We start from the raw sequence: 19,297 nt of genomic DNA on the forward strand, positions 1-19,297 counted from the left end.
AAAGAGTATTTGCTGAAAATAGTAGCTGTCAGGAATTGTATACAGCTGGATGGTTGGTCACCCATAAACTTACTCTCAGAATTAAATGCACTCCTAAGGGCTCTGCTGGTTTTGGTACAGGAGGGAAGCAATACGCTCTGTTGTGTTGGCAGCTTTTGACAGTCATGCTCATGATGTTTTTCATGTTGCAAAGACAGAGTTCAATGTCAGCTAGGAATTTTCTTTATGTGAAGAAAAAACCTGGGAAGTAGATGTCTTTCCTTCTGGAGTATATTGGGCTGAAGATGAGGCAAACAACTGTTTGCTGCCATACACCCACTTGATACATACTTGTGCTTTACCTGTCCCTTCAGAGATTTGTCCTTCTGTTGCTTCAGCAAGCAGGACTTTGATGGCCTTCCAGACATAAACTGGGACCTAAAGGAATTTGAAGAATCAGTTCCAGGAAAACAAAAACAAACAGAAGTCTTCCAAATGATCAATTTCAAAATAAGTTTACTGAGAAAACTGGAATGTATCGTATGAATAAAGTAACAGAAAGAAATATGCAATACAGTTTTTATTAATTTATTGGAAAGGAAATTAGGGATTTAGATTCTTGTAGCTTTAGGTAGGCAAGGAGCAGATTGGTAGAGATTAATCTTGCCTTAGCCTTCAGATGTTAAAAGTTGCAAATAATGGAGAGACTTAGAGCACCTCTAGGCTACAGTCTCAGCATGAAGGTACAAATGCTAAAGGAATGCTGCTCCAGAGATTGGTTTTTTTTTCGTTTATGAACTAGTATAAAAAAGCATCGTGACAATCTCCTTTATCACTCTGCTGATTGGTAGACTACATCTAACTTCTGACCTGTTACATTTTGTTTCTGACACTGTCTCATCTTCCTTTGTAGTTTAAGCTGTGGAGTAAAAAGTTTGTTCCATTTTTCTTTTTAATTAGCATTGCTTGCCTATGCTTATTTTCCTTTGATACTTCCTCCCTGGCATCTCTTTAAGACTTAGGATAAATTAACTTTTAAATTATCCTACAAAAATAGTGTTCTATTTCCGCCAATATTCTCCACTTACAGATAGCCTGTTTATTTTTCATATTAAGTCTTGCTATATTATTTGTACAGATCTGGCCTAATAGAGATGTGGTCATTGACTTAATCTCCTAGTGATCTCTCATACTTTTATTCATTAAGTACTTTATGGATAGACAGCCTTCTGAGTTTCTGCTGTCTTTGTGGGGCAGGAGATAATGCTGAAGTGCTTAAACAAAAATGTTTCTAAATTAGTGTTTTGCTTCCTATTTCTGTCAACCTCTCCATCATTCATGCCAAGTACAAGTTTTCAGTGTGGTGAACCAATTGCATGTGTGATTTGTGTTGGCTTCTCTGTGCAGCAGAATTTGAGGACAGGGAATGTCTGTCAGGAGAGTACTGGATTGTCATATGAAAACAAAAATTCTCTGCCTCCACTTCACAGAACTCATGTGCTGCACAGTCAGTTCCTGTGTCACTTCTATTTTACCAATTTTCACCCACATACTCGGGTGCATAAATCTGAATAATCTGCAGTTGCTGCTGACAGTTTCACTTTTCAGATGTAAATTATACAGGTTGCATGCAACGGGTAAATGTGGTTTTATGGAGATCTGATTTTTATTTTTTTTTCTGAGTCTGATTTGAAAGTATTTTGAATAAAGCATCAGCTGTTTAAATGTCATCAGTTTGCTTCCAGTTCTCTTTTCAACAGCTGGAATAACAGCAGACAGAAATATATCTTCAATAAAATAAATTGTTTAAAAAAACCCAACACTTTGGCATTTTTGAGGAAATAAAGGGACTCAGTCACCCATGGTGTTTTTCAATTTGTTCTTGATTTGTTTTCCCTTTGTCTCGCTTAAACTCCAGCTTAAGTATTTTGTGATTTTATGAATAGTTTATTTGGAACTCACTAAGAATTTATATTTCAAAATTGTTTTTAAATTCTTGTGGTTATGTAGAAAGCATAGGTACCTATGTATGAATAGTTGAAAGAATGCTGTGTCCCCAGGTCTGCAGATGGCAGTGGCAATCAAAAAATTGCTGAAAATTAAATATTTGTTGCCTATTTCATTGCAAATAGTTATAAATAAGAGCAATATCTTATTGCTGCACCAAACTAAATAATACAAAAGTCATGGTACCAAGCTATTCAAAAACATGATGACTTACAGCACAACAGATTCTGGTGAGTACTATGGACTTGAGCTGACACTGGACTCTGCCAGCCTCCTGAAGTCTGCAGACAAGGTCCTGCGTGCAGAGATGCTTCAGTTTTGGTGTGTAGATGGTGTCAGTGATAGCTACATTCAATAGATAGGTATGTGGGTATGCTAAATATATGATGTTGAGCCAATGATACCTCAGCAGAAACTGTGTCTCCTGAATGTTGGAGATGCACAGCATTCTTACATGTACCAGTAAATGGTACTGATGATACAAAATCTTCTGTTTTGATGCATACTCTGGATATAGATAGATGGGTGATTGATTGAGAGCAGGGATATTGGGTTTGAAAAGATGATCAACAGACTGAAAGATATTCAATAAACTAAAACGTTGAACTGACTGTGAACAACTGCATGGCGAGATGTGAAGAAGATGAATAAAAATGCCAAAGATAGGTGAGAATGAACACTGAAAAAAATAGTAGTGAAAAGGGGCCTTTACAGATTGCTTTTGCTGGTAGATGCCACTGTAAATAACTCCATAGTCTGGATGTCACCTTCATTCAGACAGTGCAGCCCCAGTAATACCCATTGTGCTCCACAAGCTGAGACTTCAGCTTGTGGAAGAAGAGTATGACTATAACCCATGTATTAAGCATGTGCTGTTGATTGTGACCTACTCCCTTTCTTAAAAGTGAAACAAGAGTCATGAAAAAAGGGATTACTTGCAGGTACATAACAAATGATGTTCAGATTCAAAAGATCATATTTAGGTGAATCTATGCATTTAAATGCTCCTGTTTTCTATAAGCAATTACCAACACATAGTTGCCTAAAAGTCATATGGCAGAAACAACCACTACAGGATGAAATAAGTTTTTCTGTGTTTTCTTCTAGCTGGCAGTTTCCCCAGACATTAAAAAAAAAGAAAGAGTATCTAAGTCGTTTGTGTACAGGGAGCTTGGGCTGTGCATGGCCACATCAGTGCACCACGCAGGTCTGTAGGTCCAGCATGGTCTGCACTTCCCTAAGCATATAGAAAGCCTTTGGGCAGAGCATGAAGAGCAAATCAGACTGTGCTGATGCCTGAAAGCTCTGGGAGCAAGCTTCCTGCAAGGACAAATTCATACATGCAGTAAATACTGCCAAGTTTTAAGTAATCATCACTGAGCACTTTTTTTGGAAAGGGAACAGTAAAGTTTCATAAGGAAAATCTGACCAGTTCTTTGAAACCAGATTCTGCTTAGTTTTCTGACTGAACCAGATGAATGGTGGTGCTTGCTTGCTTGCTTCAGCCGTGGCATCACTCCAGCCTCGCTCTCTGTGTGAGGTTCTAGAAAGCTTTTGCTTTCTTTTCTCTCAGTTATGAGATAACTAAATATCACTGCTAGGATTCAAGGCTGGCATCTTGGTTCAGTCACTGTAAATGTGTTAACTGGAAAAAGATCTTTGTGATTACAGAAAAGATGGGAATTGCAACTATGGACAGGAAAATGCACTACCAAAATGTTCTTCTCTGGCAGGCTGTTTTGTTTTGTTTTGTTGGGTTTTTTTTGTTTGTTTTATTTGTTGTTTTTTTTTTTTTATTTGTTGGATATCTGTCATTTTTACTGGATTTCACCCTCTGTGTCAGTTTAGAGGATACATGCAACCTACATTGCCCCCACCTCTGGGTTATGGCAATCAGAAAATAATCTAGTAATCCAACCCTGCAGCATGACCATCTAATAGCAGAGTGGGAACACCCAGGATATCAGAGCCAAACAGCACGTGGGTATACACACTGCTTAGGTGTGATATTGCTTAAATAATGCAGAAGTTCTCATGATTGTGCTTCATTGTTCCTTAGTGACTGGCATGGGTGTGTTTCATCATGACAATGTGTTCAGGGGTGTTTACAGAGACACTTGCACTAAGTTCCTATTAAAATGGGTTGAGATTTAAAAAAAGAAAGACTGAAATAAAGAATATTCTCTTGCATCCACTAGTTCATGCAAAAGGAAAATGTAACTGAGTGAACTGCTTTGTACTGTAATACGAAAACTCTATTCTGTTTTCTGAAAAGTGTGTGTTCCTGTTTAGATGTGCTTTACATGTTTATATATCTGTACTGGACTTCTTTTCTCTTGTGTCTTAAAGCTAGATTCAGCCTTTTCAGAGTCAGTAGTCATCCCAGTCTGGACACTGGGTGAAGTATTAAGCATGCAGGCCTTTGAGTGCTAAGATGTGCTTCACTTGCAGTACTTAATATTCTTGCGTTGATAGGCACTGTACAAACATTAGCTAATGCTTCCTACTGGCACTAGGAGTTACCTTTCTCATTTGGCAAGGAAAACACTACCCATCCAAGGTATGAAACCACTAACTAATTCAATGGCTAGATAAAAAGAAATAGTTTAACTCCATATTCTTGTTGCTACCATTTTCTGAGTTTACAGAGAGGCATGATATCACACCCACAATGTAAGCACTACCCAGTTACAGCAGTGAAGAGTTCATGTTGAAAACCAGTGTAGCTGTTTCAAAGCCTGCCCATCAAGGCACTTGGAGAGGTAACAGGGAACCCTCAGGCTGAGTGGGAAAATGTCACCTACTTGAACGAGTGTATTAACTCACAGTGCTGGGGAGCTTCCACCTGAACATAGCCAAGTCCTGTCCCTCTCCAGTTGCTAGTATGGGCACAGCATGTGTGTGCCAGAAGTGCCAGAAGTGCCATCTGCAGCAAAGGGACCCAGGGCTTCACCAGCACCTCTCTCTTTTCTGAATTCCACTGGAGTGGCTGTGTGACACCTTGTCCCCACTCAGTCTGGCCACTTAAGTCTCCATAAGCTGGCTGCTGTGTGGGCACCACTGCACGTGGGATTCCTGCACAACAGTGGTATTTAAATGAGAAATAATAAGAAATGAGAAATAAATGAGAAAGCCAGGTTGTCATCTGCTTTCTGGAGTTCTCTACTGAATTTAGCCACTGGCGTTCATCCTAAGTTTTATTATAGGTGCCAAAATGCATCTTCTGTATCCTATTGTAAGCCTATCTTGTCCCTCTCCTCACTTGCAAACCAGGTGCATTAATGCTTGTTCTCTTCATTAACCTGTTGTCTTTCAGCAGAAGTTGAATATGTGACTTTTGTGTCACAGAAACCAGTACGTAAGCAAGTGCTGATTTAATTAAAGGAACAGCCACTGTCTTTGTTAGGTATGTGGTCAAACTAGAACTAACTCATCTTGTGGTCAAAGCCAGTAGTATGCAAGCAAGATAAAGAGGGAGAGAAGCAATTAGAAATTGAGCTCCTTCTTTCTCTATGAAGAAAGAAGGCGCTTCTGGTTTGCAGCCTGGAAAACCGGATGTGTAGAAGGAGTTGATTTTAGGCCTTGAATGGGTAACATCTGTCTCAGGGAGAGCAGTGGAAAGTGGTTTTGGAAAGCTGTGTTTTAACGGCACGGTTTGCTCTGGGGGCTGAGCCACCTCTAGCATAGGAGCCCTGCACAGAAACTGTTCTCTTTCCAGCTTAGCCTACCTTTCTTTGTGGCTTTGCAGTTGTCATGTCACATAACTATGTCCCTGTATGCTTACAGATCTACAGAACATGAATATAAATGTTTTTCATAGTCTTGAACACAATTAGGTTTAATATATACTCCTTTATACTTTCAGTATTGTTCTGTTGAACCAATTATTTGAATTCAGTCTATGCTCTTTCCACAACTTGCATAATTTGCTGTAGTATCACAGAAATGAGATTTCAGAAACAGGTCTAGAGCTGATCTCCTGTACGTAAGTGTCTGGTCTTGCAAGTGCTTGAGCCAAATACCTGTTCTCTGACTCCCTCTCATCAATCAGATATGCTCAAATGAGTTAAAATGTCACTTGAAGAAAGAAATATGCATACAACAAAGACTTGGAAGCAAGGCTAAATGATAACAGGATGGGTCAGCAATGTTCATACTAGGGAGACCTAGGAGTCCAGAAGCAGAATACAATGAGTGAAATAGGAAACAATTCCATAGGTCTTGGCAGAGCTTTCCTTTGCAACAATTATCTAAAACTGTCTGGAGGCTTTCCCTGGAGCCTTTCTCTCCTTTGACCCAATGACAAAAGGACCTGTGTTACAAACTTTGTTGTGGGATATGTCACGGAAATGCAAACTGAAACATTGTTAGCTCACAGCCTTGTAAAATCCTGCCCAATGTTAATCCTACAATTCTTATTCATGGGCTGAAAGCACTTTGAATAGTTGAAGTGCAACCATTTAAGATATTCCTCTGGCATATGTGCATTTTCAGACAGAAGCAATGGCTCCATTGGACCATACCTCCAAAGTATGCTGCCATTGCAGAAATGAGCACACTTCACAACAGTGTGAATCAATGGAAGACCACCTCTGGAGAGGGAAGGAGGGGGATGTGCAGATCTGGCGTCCCTCAGAGGAAGCCCAATCGCTTGCACAGAAGCACTGTGGATGTCCCCCTCCTTGCTCTTCCTCACAGGGAACCTCCAGATAAACAGGGGTGGTCCTACTGCGTCAATTGCTGACAGCTTTTTGTGTCACTGCTACCAAATCTGTCCTAACACATTTTTCAACGGTAAATCTAAACATTTCCTGATGCACGTTGTTGGTGTGCCAAGGGCTAGTGTCTCCTTATCGTGAGGAAGCAGTTCAGCTTCAAGGGGCAGCCCAGATGACCAGAGTGCTCTGTCCCTCAGCTCTCTCCTGATTAACAACCCTCCAGCCAAAGGAGCACGTTTACAGCAGGGCAGGAGAGGGAATGTTCAGAGGTACTGTTCATAAAAGTATTCGCAGTGCATGAGTTGGTCTTTTATATTGATTCATGTTACTGTGTTGCTCTGGTAATCAAATTCCCCAGGTAGAGATGAGGTTTTATTACATTAGATTTTGATATTCCAAACTATTTTTTCCCAGTCTTTCAGCCTCATTTATTGCATTATCCTGTCCAACTTCAGTCAGCAGACAGCATGCTAATGATTTCAGTCACAATAAGAGCAGGCCAGATCACCACCACAAATCAAATCCATGGTGTCTCAAAAAAACCACGTCCTTGTACCTCCAGGATTCCTGTGCAGAGCTGGTGAGTTTGGACAAAAAGGTCAAAAATGCTGCTTAGGAAAGCCTTACCTGATGCTGACAAAGTCAGTGCTCGCCTATGCAGGGCTAAACCTGGCTCAGCCAGGGCCTGGTGCACGCTGCGCAGAGCAGAGCTGCAGGCCCATCCCCTGGCCATGCTGTGCAGCAGCATTCTGTCAGGCACACGCTTTGCCCCTGCCCTGCTGTATCTGGTTACTGAGGCGTCACCCTGGCAGCTGTCGTCCCACATGCCAAGAGCTACCAGGCATGCGACATGCTTGGTGCCCCTCAGCCATCCTCGGGCTTCTTTTGTTTGGGTGGCATGGATTTAAGCTCCTGAGGAGTGGTAGATGCTGTTCCAAGTGTATGTGAAGAATAAAGCCAATTCCCCCCGAGGGTGGGAAGTGAGAGGAAAGCTTGGGGCTTTCCGCAGCTCACAAATTTCCACCCTGGATTGTATGTGTGTATATTTATGAGAATATTAAGCATAGGCTACACATTGCCCAATACAACAAATATCAGGGATAAGATATTCCAGCCTCTCAATTTCACAGATTCATGCAAATGCGAGCAGTATCTCTCCACAGACAAAATAGGAAGTGAACGTAATGGCTATCTAGAACGGGATCATCAGGTGTCAATAGCTTGGTGGTGAGGGAAGTGCTCGTTTCAGGTTGCAGGATCAGGAGGTGCTGCTGCTGTCACCTCTTCCAAAACAGCACATTCGGGCTCCACGGCCTCAGCAGGCCAACACCCTGCAGTATCACCACCCTTTGCTTGTCAGCTGAAAGCCACCAGGACTCCTTAGGGATGAAGGGCTCTCAGTCTCTTTTGGGAGCAGGAGCCTCATTGTCACCCAGGCTCACTTAGCACCCTTCTGAGAAGAACTTTACACCTTTGGCTGACTTAGTGCTGCAATGGATAGCCCTTAAAGAAATTAGTCACAGTACACTGTACTGGTGTGAACACAATCCCACAGATGTCTTTTTCTTACACATACACTGATTAAACTGACTTGGCTCCAGCTACACTAAGGTGAAATTTGTGGCACAATATAGCTTTTTTATTTAAATGCTTTTAGGGTGTGATCTCTTTGTTACCTCAGAGCATTGCAAAGGACTTAATGGCTTCAGCAGTCAAAAAATAAATGCATTTTATTTAAGCTGTGTGTTTGTGCAGAAAATCTTGAGTAAGGCATGCAAGGAAGGAAGAATGCATGACTGTAACATAGGCAGCAGTACACCATTAATCCTTGTGCCTGTTTTTCAGCAATCTTTTCCTTTTCCTTGGTTGTCATAATCAGGTTCATTCAATTTCCACAGTTGCTCCAACTTGATGTTTTCACTTGTATTTTACTGAAGTAATTTTCTGAAGGAGTTACAGAAAAAAAGAAGCAGGTAAAGTCATTTATGTTGGAGAAGAACTTGAAAAAAGCGGTAGATCCAAGTGCCCGCTCTCTGTCACCCTTATGCACACCTGCAAAAGCCTCCAACCAGTTGAACCCACAGCTGAGCAGCTCAGTCAATCTGAGAAATTGCAAGATATAGCTCAGGACACTTGTTACAAAGCTTTGTAAAGAGACTTTGAATGAAACAGCTTTGTATAGGAAGCTGTTGTTCTGCCTAACAGATTTGTTCCTATTTCTTAAATGTGTGCCTATTGTGATCTCTTTGTGAAGTTAAATTTTTTTCTCTGCCATGATAAGGAAGATGCCTCTTCTGAAACCACTGAAACTGATACAGCAGTGTCTCTGTTCTCACTTTTCCCATGAGCACCACCAGATTTTGTTTCTGGAGAACTAAGAAGAGTGAAAATTATTATTTTCCTGATCACAGCTGCATCCATGATGCTATTGTTGCACCAAGACAGAGACAAGCGGCGTGGTTTCAGGATCACTCATTTAAGAAGGTATCAGTTACCTGAGAGAATTATTGGCCTCTTTGTAATCCTTTTGTGAACTTATGAACAGAAGGAAGCATTTTGCTAGCATGGCTTAATAAGGTAATAGGAATCAGTATTGCTGATGAGGATGGCAGGAGTATCTGACTAAATGTTGATTTGTCTGCTTTTTGATTATCACAGAAGTGGAGACTGATTTTGAGTACTGAGCTCCTTATTCCCATGTTCATGGAGGAGCTCCCATCTTGTTTATGATTCTGCATCAGGGAATGATATTAAGCAAAGAATCTTTTCTGACAAAAGGAAGATTCTTGTTCATAAAGGTGGAAGTCTCAAACTAAGCTGAAGTATTACATTTTAGCTGCAGTTTATGCTCATTCTCCTGCATTTTCAATTAACAATTTTTCCTTTAGTTCCAAGCTAGGAGAATGAGACCAAATGACCTCCCCTTTTTTCCCCGGATAAACAGCTTGTGATATCTCAAAACCTATTAAATACAGAAAGCTAGCTATAAATATGATGCCTGTTTTGGAACAGGGTCGATAAAGGTCTTGGAATGATTTTACAGTGTTTCTTACAAAGGCATTGCATAGAGTTAAGTTACTGTCTTGACTTCTGTCATCGTGTTTAACAGGCTAATGGCACAAGGCAGCAAAAGTGCACAAGCCAACGAGCTGTAAGATGATTTGCTTTGGGCAAGTAATTAGTTATTCATTTTACATGTTGCCGGATACACACACTGGTTAGCTGAAAAAGAGGACTGACTGCAGCAGAGGTGGTATGCTGCATTTAAAGCAGTTTGGCTTTTGGATATGTTGGGAACATGGATTTGAAAATTTATAGGAAGTGTGAGCAACTGTGAATGTTTACAGTGCTGCTTTTACTGGAAAGTCCCAGGCATGCAAATGTTAAACTATATCTGTAGAAACACATGCTGCAAGCCCCAAACAGATAATGGTCACATAATTTAATTAAGGTACTTCATAATTTCAGTCAAATAAAATTTAAATTACATAATGAGGTCAACCAGAATGCTAATTCCTGCTCTAATGCTTTATGTTTTTTATATAGAAGCTGGTTATCTTCTTCAGACCTTTGCCACTGCTCTATTAAATAATTCAGTTGCCACTGCTGAGGTCATTTGCAGAGTATTCCTCTGCTTGAGAAATAGTCAGACTGGTGCCATAAGTACTATGGCTAGACCAAGGTGCGTTATTTTTTCATGGACATATGTCTAAGAATTCTTTATTACATCTACAGGTGAAATAAGACAGCAATTACCACACAATTTCTTATAAACCACTGGTAGCATAGCACTGATACAAGTGTTTCTTCTCAAAGTGTTTTCTTTATTAATTTAATCAGGCTAGAAAATGAAACTGTTTTTATTAGCCACATCAACAATAACCCATTAGTAATTGCTATTAGCAACAGCAATTTAATTGAAAAAAAAAAAAACCCCGACATCTCATAGAGTTGCATAAACTCCTTGTGGAGAACAATTACTGTGCTTCTTATGAACACAATTTACTTAGTACATCAGAAGGAATGAGAATACTAATTAAAAATTTTAAAGTACATTTCACTGTTAAAATTCACCGTTAAAATGAATTTGCCTACCACAAAAGAATAGAGATTCCAGTAAAAGCACTAGTCAAATGCCATAGTGAATTACAATGGCTTCTGGCAGGACAGGAAAATTGCAGCTAAGAACACATAGAAACATAGAATTATAGAATGGTTTGGGTTGGAAGGGACCTTAAAAATCATCTTGGTCCAAAACCCCTGCCACAGGCAGGGACACCTTCCACTAGACCATGAAGAACATCCCATCCAAAGAGCTGAAATCTGTCTACATGGTGGAGCACCAACAATACAAATATCTTACAGGATCCCATTAACTTATGCCCAGGATCATGCTTTCAGCTCCCAAATCCCAACAGCCTCCTGCAGCTGCATCATTCTGAGGTGTTCAAAAGGCAGATGAGAGACTGCTTATAATTTAATTTAGCTACCTTATATGTTATCATTATTAGGCTGTGATGATGTTTATTTTACTCTCTACTGAATCCAAGGCCTTCAAAACACCCTTCATGTTTTCCTTGCATAAGCTAATCTGTAAATAAGAAAATCCTAAGTATGTAGCAATAGTTTTATTCTAACAGTATTGAGAATAACAATATGCTTTATAAATGCTGATTACTTTAGCTTTGCAAACGCTCTGAGACAAAATTTAGGACTTTTGAGGAAATAACAGGAAGTTTTCTTCTGCTTGGCAGAGTAATGCCAATAGCAGTGCAAAACCAGTCTGTCATTCAGAAGTATATTATTGCCTTGATCATATGTTCTTATCCTTAGAATTCACTTTGAAAGCATTCAGAGGGATGGTATTGCTGTTTTGAGGGGTTTGGTTTGTTGTTTTGGTTTTTTTCCTGTCTCAGTTGATTTTGACAGATACGTGCATGGGTTCAAGATTTCTTGGAGTTCTGATTTAGAATTTTCTGATTAACAGACAATAATAGTACGTGCAATTCAAAACTACTTTCTGTGAAAGTTCACATTGCTCTACGTGGACTGGAAAGCAAACACAAATGGTGGGAGCTCATGAAATGGGTACTTGGGTAAAAATATCAGTGTAGAAACATGGGAAAAGTTGTCAATATGGGCTAAATCAGGATAAGAGACAGTCATGTCCACTGATTTAACTGAAAGGCCTGTTTTTCCTAGTCCTCATCACTGATTGCAGTATTGCTAAGGAAAGGGAAGAGCAACGTGTTTTCAGTATGTCAGTAATTGACCTTCAGTACAAGTGACAACTGCCAAGCCATCCAGCTTGCTGGAAACCTCAGCTACATTCAAATACTTGTCTGAATTCCAGAGAATGAAATAAAGCTAAAAAACTATTTACATGATCATTTTTGCTGGTTCTATTACACAGAAATGCCACAATTAGAGTAAAACAGAAACACTACTTGGCACTCTTAGGGTCAGACTGTGAAACCGAGACCATGATTGTGAATGAACACCTGCAGATTTATGGTGTTCAGCTGAATTGCCCTGGCATTGTCAGGACTCGCATCCAGGCTTCACCTTGGGGTAGGCAGAACTGCATGTGTTCCTGAAAGCAACTCAGGGGTAAGTACACAGAGATGTGGAAAAACACAGCTTCAAAGGGACATGTATTTTTCTGACTTTATTGTTAACAGTTTCCTGTGCATGCCTTTAATTCCATGTCTTTAAAAATGTAATGCATTAAACAGCATTTAATGTGGTTTTGCACTTTGTTACACATGGTGCAATACTTGTTCACAATAGTCCCATTCATTGAAAAAAATTGATGGTATGGCAATGAACATCATGGCTGTGGATGGTTTGTATTCAAAATAGATCTTTCAACAAGTATTTGAGAGTATTTGCTTTTATAGAGTTTTAAGGAACTTTGTTCAGCCCAGTATGTTGCATATTATGTCTTGAACTTTTATTTTGTGAAATATAAAATTCCAAAACTTACAGAACATGGAAATCATAATCATTTCTTTAAATGCCTTCTCATCTATGAATATGCTTATTCCCTAGTGACTAGGTAATTCTATGGCAATAGTCTAGTCCTGGATTATTTGTATAATGTTACAGCAACATGGCCACAAAAAATATCAAAACATCTTAAAATACAGGCAGAAGATTCTAAAATACAGAAACAGAACACGGAAATAATCATGTAATGCACATAATCTTAAAATTCTGATTTAAATCAGGGTTTTTTTAACTTCTGCTATTTTTTTAAAGTTGACTTGCTTTTCAACTTAACATCTGTACTGTTTCAATGTATTTTAAACTATTGATTCAAAGCAAACTAATAAACAATCATGTGCTGCTTAAACACATCTTAAGTGCACTATCACTTTACTGCAGAAAGCAATTCTAAAGGGTCACCCTTCCTTATCTTGGCTGCATCAAATGAGATAGCTTTAGCACTCTCAACAGCGGAAAATTTCTTATTAGGAACACACTTCTGGCTGTGTGCTCCTAATGCCTAAATTAAAAAATCCATCTCATTAGTTTGTCATGTTGTAATGTTCCTAAAATCTAGAAAGCTGCCAAAGATAACAGTACATGGATTGAACATGAATTGGTTTTTGTCATGTTGATGACTATTAGCAGGACACTAAGGCACAGGAAAGCAAATAAAATCTGTGACTTTGGAGGTGGGTTTTAATTTTTGTAAACCAGACCTTGCTTCATTATCTGAAGCCATTTAATGTGCTTGACAGGTGTCGGTGCTGTCGCTAGTTATCTTTTTACCTCTTTTTCTTTGTGAATTTCTTCTTGGTTCCTTTCTTATTTGCTGTTCTTGAAAATCCAGGGGAAAAAAAAACCACCTTACAATAATCATCATGCCTGTAGCTTGTAGCTCCAGCTACAAACATAGTGTGCTAGGTGATGAAACTCTCTAAAAAGCAGCTGATTTAGTTTTAAGCTGAATGTACTTTTGCAGCTGACATTTTAACATCTAGCAGGTGCTACTTACTTTTATACCTGCACATTTCAGACCTATTTCATTATTTAAGTACTATTTCAAATATCTCAATTTAGAATAATAAGTACTGATTAAAAACCCCAATTAGTTTCTTCAACTTTGCACATGCAGAGATGGTATTGCTTTTGCAAAATAAAATAATTATCAATCAATCAAAGTAATCTACATATGCTCTTTTTAATTGATTTTCCTTTTTGCCTGGGATGGTGTATGTGACCAGACTTTGAAAACTTGGCTTTGACATTTTTCCATAGACTGTACCTCTCAGGCATATATCCTTCCATGCACTGTGTGCTCTGATCCTTGCTCTTCAGTTTGGCCTTTGGAATGAAACTGCCTCAATCTCCATATTTCATTGAGAGGTCCACCAGTCAGCTCTGCAAATACATGAAATATGGTAAAAATATAAATCAATAAAGTCTTCCTGACAAGCAAGGTATAGATTTTAAAGATTTTTTAACTTGCAAGCCATTTTCTCTATGTTTACATGTTAACATATCCTGATATTAGATTATTTTTGAACAGGAAAAAGAAAACAAAACAAAACATAACAAAAAACCTCAACACAACAGTTTATGCAGTTAAGCCAAAGTTATTGAAAGTTTTAATTCTAGGTATGTATATAAGTGCATTGATATTAGTAAATCTGCATGTCTCCTTGATACAGTTCCAAAATTCAGCTGAAATACATGTGAATACACCTACTTCAGAGAGAAAACAAAAGGAAAAATAATGCAGAAAACCAGCAGTTTGCCAGAAACAGTAACTGGATTTTAATAACTGCAGAACAAACAGTCCTACCTCATGGAATTCACTTCTCACATTTATTTATGACAATATTTTAAGGTCATAGAATCATAGAATAGTTAGGGTTGGAAAGGACCTTAAGATCATAAAGTTCCAATCCCCCTGCCATGGGCAGGGACACCTCGCTCTAACCACATCACCCAAGGCCTCGTCCAACCTGGCCTTGAACACTGCCAGGGATGGAGCATTCACAACTTCCCTCGGCAACCCATTCCAGTGCCTCACCACCCTTACAATAAAGAGCTTCCTCCTTATATCCAATCTAAACTTCCCCTGTTTAAGTTTTAACCCATTACCCCTTGTCCTATCACTACAGTCCCTAATGAAGAGTCCATCCTCAGCATCCCTATATGCCCCCTTCAGATACTGGAAGGCTGCTATGAGGTCTCCACGCAGCCTTCTCTTCTCCAGGCTCAACAGTCCCAACTTTCTCAGCCGATCTTCATATGGGAGGTGCTCCAGTCCCCTGATCATTCTCGTGGCCCTTCTCTGGACTTGTTCCAACAGTTCCATGTCCTTTTTCTGTTGAGGACCCCAGAACTGCACACAATACTCCAAGTGAGGTCTCATGAGAGCAGAATAAAGGGGCAGGATCACCTCCTTCGACCTGCTGGTCACACTCTCTTTCTTCACAGAAGTAACAGTTACAGGTACTTGATGTTTTCTGAATTTAGATTTTGAGATGCCACAGGTGTACTTGGATGTTACTGGCACTGTTTGTTGTCCATTATTTCCTTGCTTACAAGAACACAAATAGGTATTGTTTCCCACCTGTAACTGTTCACAATGCAGCACATGCAGTATTACACACCAACACAAAGAAATCTCTTCTTTTGCTATCAAGAAAAAAACCTATTCCAGAATGATTTCATATGGAGTTATACTTTTACATATGTATAAATCTCCCACCACACGTTGATAACAAAATAGAAAATGCAATTGAGTAACTGTGCTTAGAAACCTTCGCCTTACCTTCTACTCCCCAAATCAGTGATTATCCTGATGATTTCCTACTGGGAAATTGGCAGTCCTTTTGCCATTAGTCCTAATTCTAAAGAACATAATCTCCTGTGACACTTAAAGTGTATTGCCAATTAGTATAACAAAGTAAGCAAGCATACCCTAATCTGTAAATAATGCTTAAAGGCAGTTAGTAATAAATTGGAGAAAAAGAGAATGAAAAAAATAAAATTTCTCACATCCCCTCTCCAGATCCACTTTTTACTAATCTGATTGATTTGTCCTTATCCTCAAAATCCAGATGGAATGAATGTCCAACATCGACAATCTTTTTGCATGTGGAAAGATTCCAAGTCATCCGGAAGAGCCCCAGAGATACATGTTTTTTTACTTCCTTGGGTTTAATATGAGATTGATGGTCTCTGTTGGCAATAGGGATATAACTTGTGCCAGTGGTCAGGTCCCAGGCAAATAAATAAATAAAGTTTCCTACTTCTAATTCTGTACCAATACTGAATTCATGACACTCTCCCTTGGAAACAATTGTATACATAATACAGATACTTGATATGCTAATAATCCATGTAATTCTAGAGATTTTTTATAAGGAAAGAAAATAAATATTCAATATATGTAAATAAATCTGATCTATTAAAGATAGCTTTTACTACTGTCCCTTCAATAACTGCAGTTCAAATTTGACACCTTTTCTTCTCCTTGCAAGGTACTGTCTTCTTTTAAAGAAAATGGTGGTCCTGATGAAAGCTGTTAAGATGTCTGCTTTGATTTTCTTCTGAATATCTAACTTACTTATGCCTGGGCTTTCATATGCCTGCTTAAACAGTAAAGACAGTAATATTTTCTAACCAACCTTTATTGATTTCATATAATTTCAGAATGGTATGAATAACTGTGATGAGAGACAGGACTGCAATAAGGAAACAGTGTGGCTTGCAATGCATTTATTTTTTGTTTCAGTACCTATATTGACACAGATATGATTTAGATGCCAAGTTAAAATATACATCATTATGACTGTTCAAATGCTATCCAAAGGCCTTTACACTAAATCTTCACAATCCAACGGATAATTACAGTATATAAGTGCAGACCACAGAGAAAAAATGAATGCTTAGCCTTTTTGAAAATCCATGCCAATGATTAAAGACACCTACGTATGGATCTTATAATGTTAACTTTTACTATCTCTAATAAATATTTGGTCTCAGTAGCTTTTATTGGGGGAAAACAAATAACAACGTCCATGTGCAACAAAATGTTCAATATATGATTAAATAATTGCATTAATATGACTAACAATGCTCTCATTAATAAAAGAGAAGATTCGAGGCCTACTAAGTGCTACCAACTTCAGATATTTTGGAAATGATCTCAAGCCTTTTTTGTACTGCTGGGAATCTTCAAGGCCATCTTCTTGGGGCTGATACCTGATTAAGTGCATGACTGAAGTCCAACTTCCAAAGCAGGTCCTATCTTGTACTTCAAGAATACACACAATCAGCTGTTTCTTCAGTAATAAGATACCATGTGCTGACTCTCTGTTTTAAAGCTAAATTCTACTAATGCATATGGGATTTTGCTTGGCTTAAACTCTGTCTCAGATGTGCTGAAAAGCAGGATTTTATTTTTAGGACCTTATGCTTGACAAGTACTGTAGCATAGTTAAATAGTTGTGATATTATCTATATTTGTAACCATTTGAACAGAGTGTATGGAGTAATTATTTCTATATAAAATAAGGTTTATCATAGACTATGTAGGCATCGCCTTGTCATCCTGAGTTGCAAAAATGGAACCTGTTGGCATTTTCCTGTTTTTCTTACAGACTATTCTCAGTAATAGGAAACTACTGGTATCTGCTTTTGCAGATGTCCGCAGCTGACGTCAGGAATTTCAGATACCATTGTGCAAGTAATGGTATAACCTGTAAAATATGATGCCTGGGAGTATGACAGCTTTTAGATGTGTCTCAGTTACATGTGGATTGCAATATTCTGTTGATTTTTTTGTTGTTCAGAGATTATGTTTTATCAGAATGGAAATTATGTTTTATCAGAAAGGGAAAATTACCACCAACAACTTCTGCTGAAAGAAAGACAGCTTCACCTGCTTAGTCCCTGATCAATTTACTAGTCAGATTACTAAGATGGTACATCACGAAATTTCTCCTGGAAGTGAAGGGTGCACAATTTATGGTCCTTGGGCAAACTTCCTGTGAAAATTATGTGGGAAAGTAAGATAGCAAAACAAGTAGATCAGCTGGAAATACTAGGTTTGCTGGACCTGGACTGCTGTTAATTTGCAGTTCTTCAGCAGGGAGTCTGAAGATCTCAGGAACCAGGCTTGCAGCAACCCTTCAGCACCTTGTGGGGGCAAGGGGTACTGGAAGCCTGCTGCTGTCCTGGCCGCCATGGTCTGGAATTGCTGCGATAAATTACTGCCATGTTTAGACTTGCAACAGACTTGGGTCGGTTTCAGTGACTGTGTTTTGAAGCTTCAGAAACCAAACCTGACACCAGACACTAAAAAAATTCAATCCACTGCTCTGGAGAACTGAGGCATACAGCAGGCAGCCCAGGAGCACCCAAAAATGCTACTTTCATCCCAGGCACTCAGGACTTGCAGACTCTCTCCTGCTGCATGAGAAGATTTGGGATTTAAGTCCAAGTTACAAGGTTATTAGGGACATGTAAACCTCCCAACCTCCTACCTGTCCCCTAGGACAGTTAGGAGTCCTGGAGGGACAGGTAGGCCTTGTACACTGGGACAAAGATATTCATGGCTCAAAAGTTTTTCACTTTAAAGATCAGAACCTTTCAAACATATCTGGGGAGGGATTTAGCAGGCATCACAGTATCACAGTATCACAGTATGTTAGAGATTGGAAGGGACCTCAAAAGATCATCTAGTCCAATCCCCCTGCCGGAGCAGGAACACCTAGATAAGGTTACACAGGAACGTGTCCAGGCGGGTTTTGAATGTCTCCAAAGAAGGAGATTCCACAACCTCCCTGGGCAGCCTGTTCCAGTGTTCCGTCACCCTCACTGAGAAGAAGTTTCTTCTCAGGTTTAAGTGGAACCTCTTGTGCTCCAATTTGTACCCATTACCCCTTGTCCTTTCATTGTTTGCCACTGAGAAGAGCCTGGCTCCATCCTCGTGACACTCCCCCTTTATATATTTATATACACTAATAAGGTCACCCCTCAATCTCCTCTTCTCCAAACTATAGAGACCCAGCTCCCTCAGTCTTTCCTCATAAGGGAGATGCTCCACTCCCTTAATCATCTTAGTTGCCCTGCGCTGGACTCTCTCCAGCAGGTCCCTGTCCTTCTTAAACTGAGGGGCCCAGAACTGGACACAATATTCCAGATGAGGTCTCACCAGGGCAGAGTAGAGGGGAAGGAGGACCTCTCTCGACCTACTAACCACCCCCCTTCTAATACAACCCAGGATGCCATTGGCCTTCTTGGCCACAAGGGCACAGTGTTGGCTCATGGTCACCCTGTCGTCCACCAGGACCCCCAGGTCCCTCTCCCCTACACTGCTCTCTAACAGGTCGTTCCCCAGCCTATACTGGAACCTGGGGTTGTTCCTGCCCAGATGCAGGACTCTACACTTTCCCTTGTTATATTTCATCAAGTTATTCCCCGCCCAGCTCTCCAGCCTGTCCAGGTCCCTCTGGATGGCAGCACAGCCTTCTGGCGTGTCGGCCACCCCTCCCAGCTTAGTGTCATCAGCAAACTTGCTGATAGTACACTCAATTCCCTCATCTAAATCGTTGATGAATATATTA

The 19,297-nt window shown here is 39.6% G+C and overlaps 1 long non-coding RNA gene across 2 annotated transcripts; it reads right to left on the reverse strand.

Annotated features, from left to right (window-relative positions):
* Nucleotides 1-5,852: 5,852 nt before the first annotated feature.
* Nucleotides 5,853-17,540, reverse strand: LOC133206771 (uncharacterized). 2 transcript variants are annotated; one of them, XR_009723877.1, is made up of 4 exons: nucleotides 16,850-17,540; nucleotides 13,978-14,093; nucleotides 11,195-11,295; nucleotides 5,853-9,078 (listed from the first exon to the last, which is right to left on the reverse strand). It is a non-coding gene; the product is annotated as an uncharacterized LOC133206771 (long non-coding RNA). The 2 variants fall into 2 exon arrangements; XR_009723876.1 differs by lacking the exon at nucleotides 5,853-9,078 and having other exon boundaries at nucleotides 10,685-11,295.
* Between the last annotated feature and the right edge of the window lie 1,757 nt (nucleotides 17,541-19,297).

This window comes from Neopsephotus bourkii, unplaced genomic scaffold (assembly GCF_033783945.1).
Source record: "Neopsephotus bourkii isolate Nb327-2 ecotype Australia unplaced genomic scaffold, CSIRO-AGI_Nbou_v1 NB_1820, whole genome shotgun sequence".
In the NCBI taxonomy this organism is placed as follows: domain Eukaryota; kingdom Metazoa; phylum Chordata; class Aves; order Psittaciformes; family Psittacidae; genus Neopsephotus; species Neopsephotus bourkii.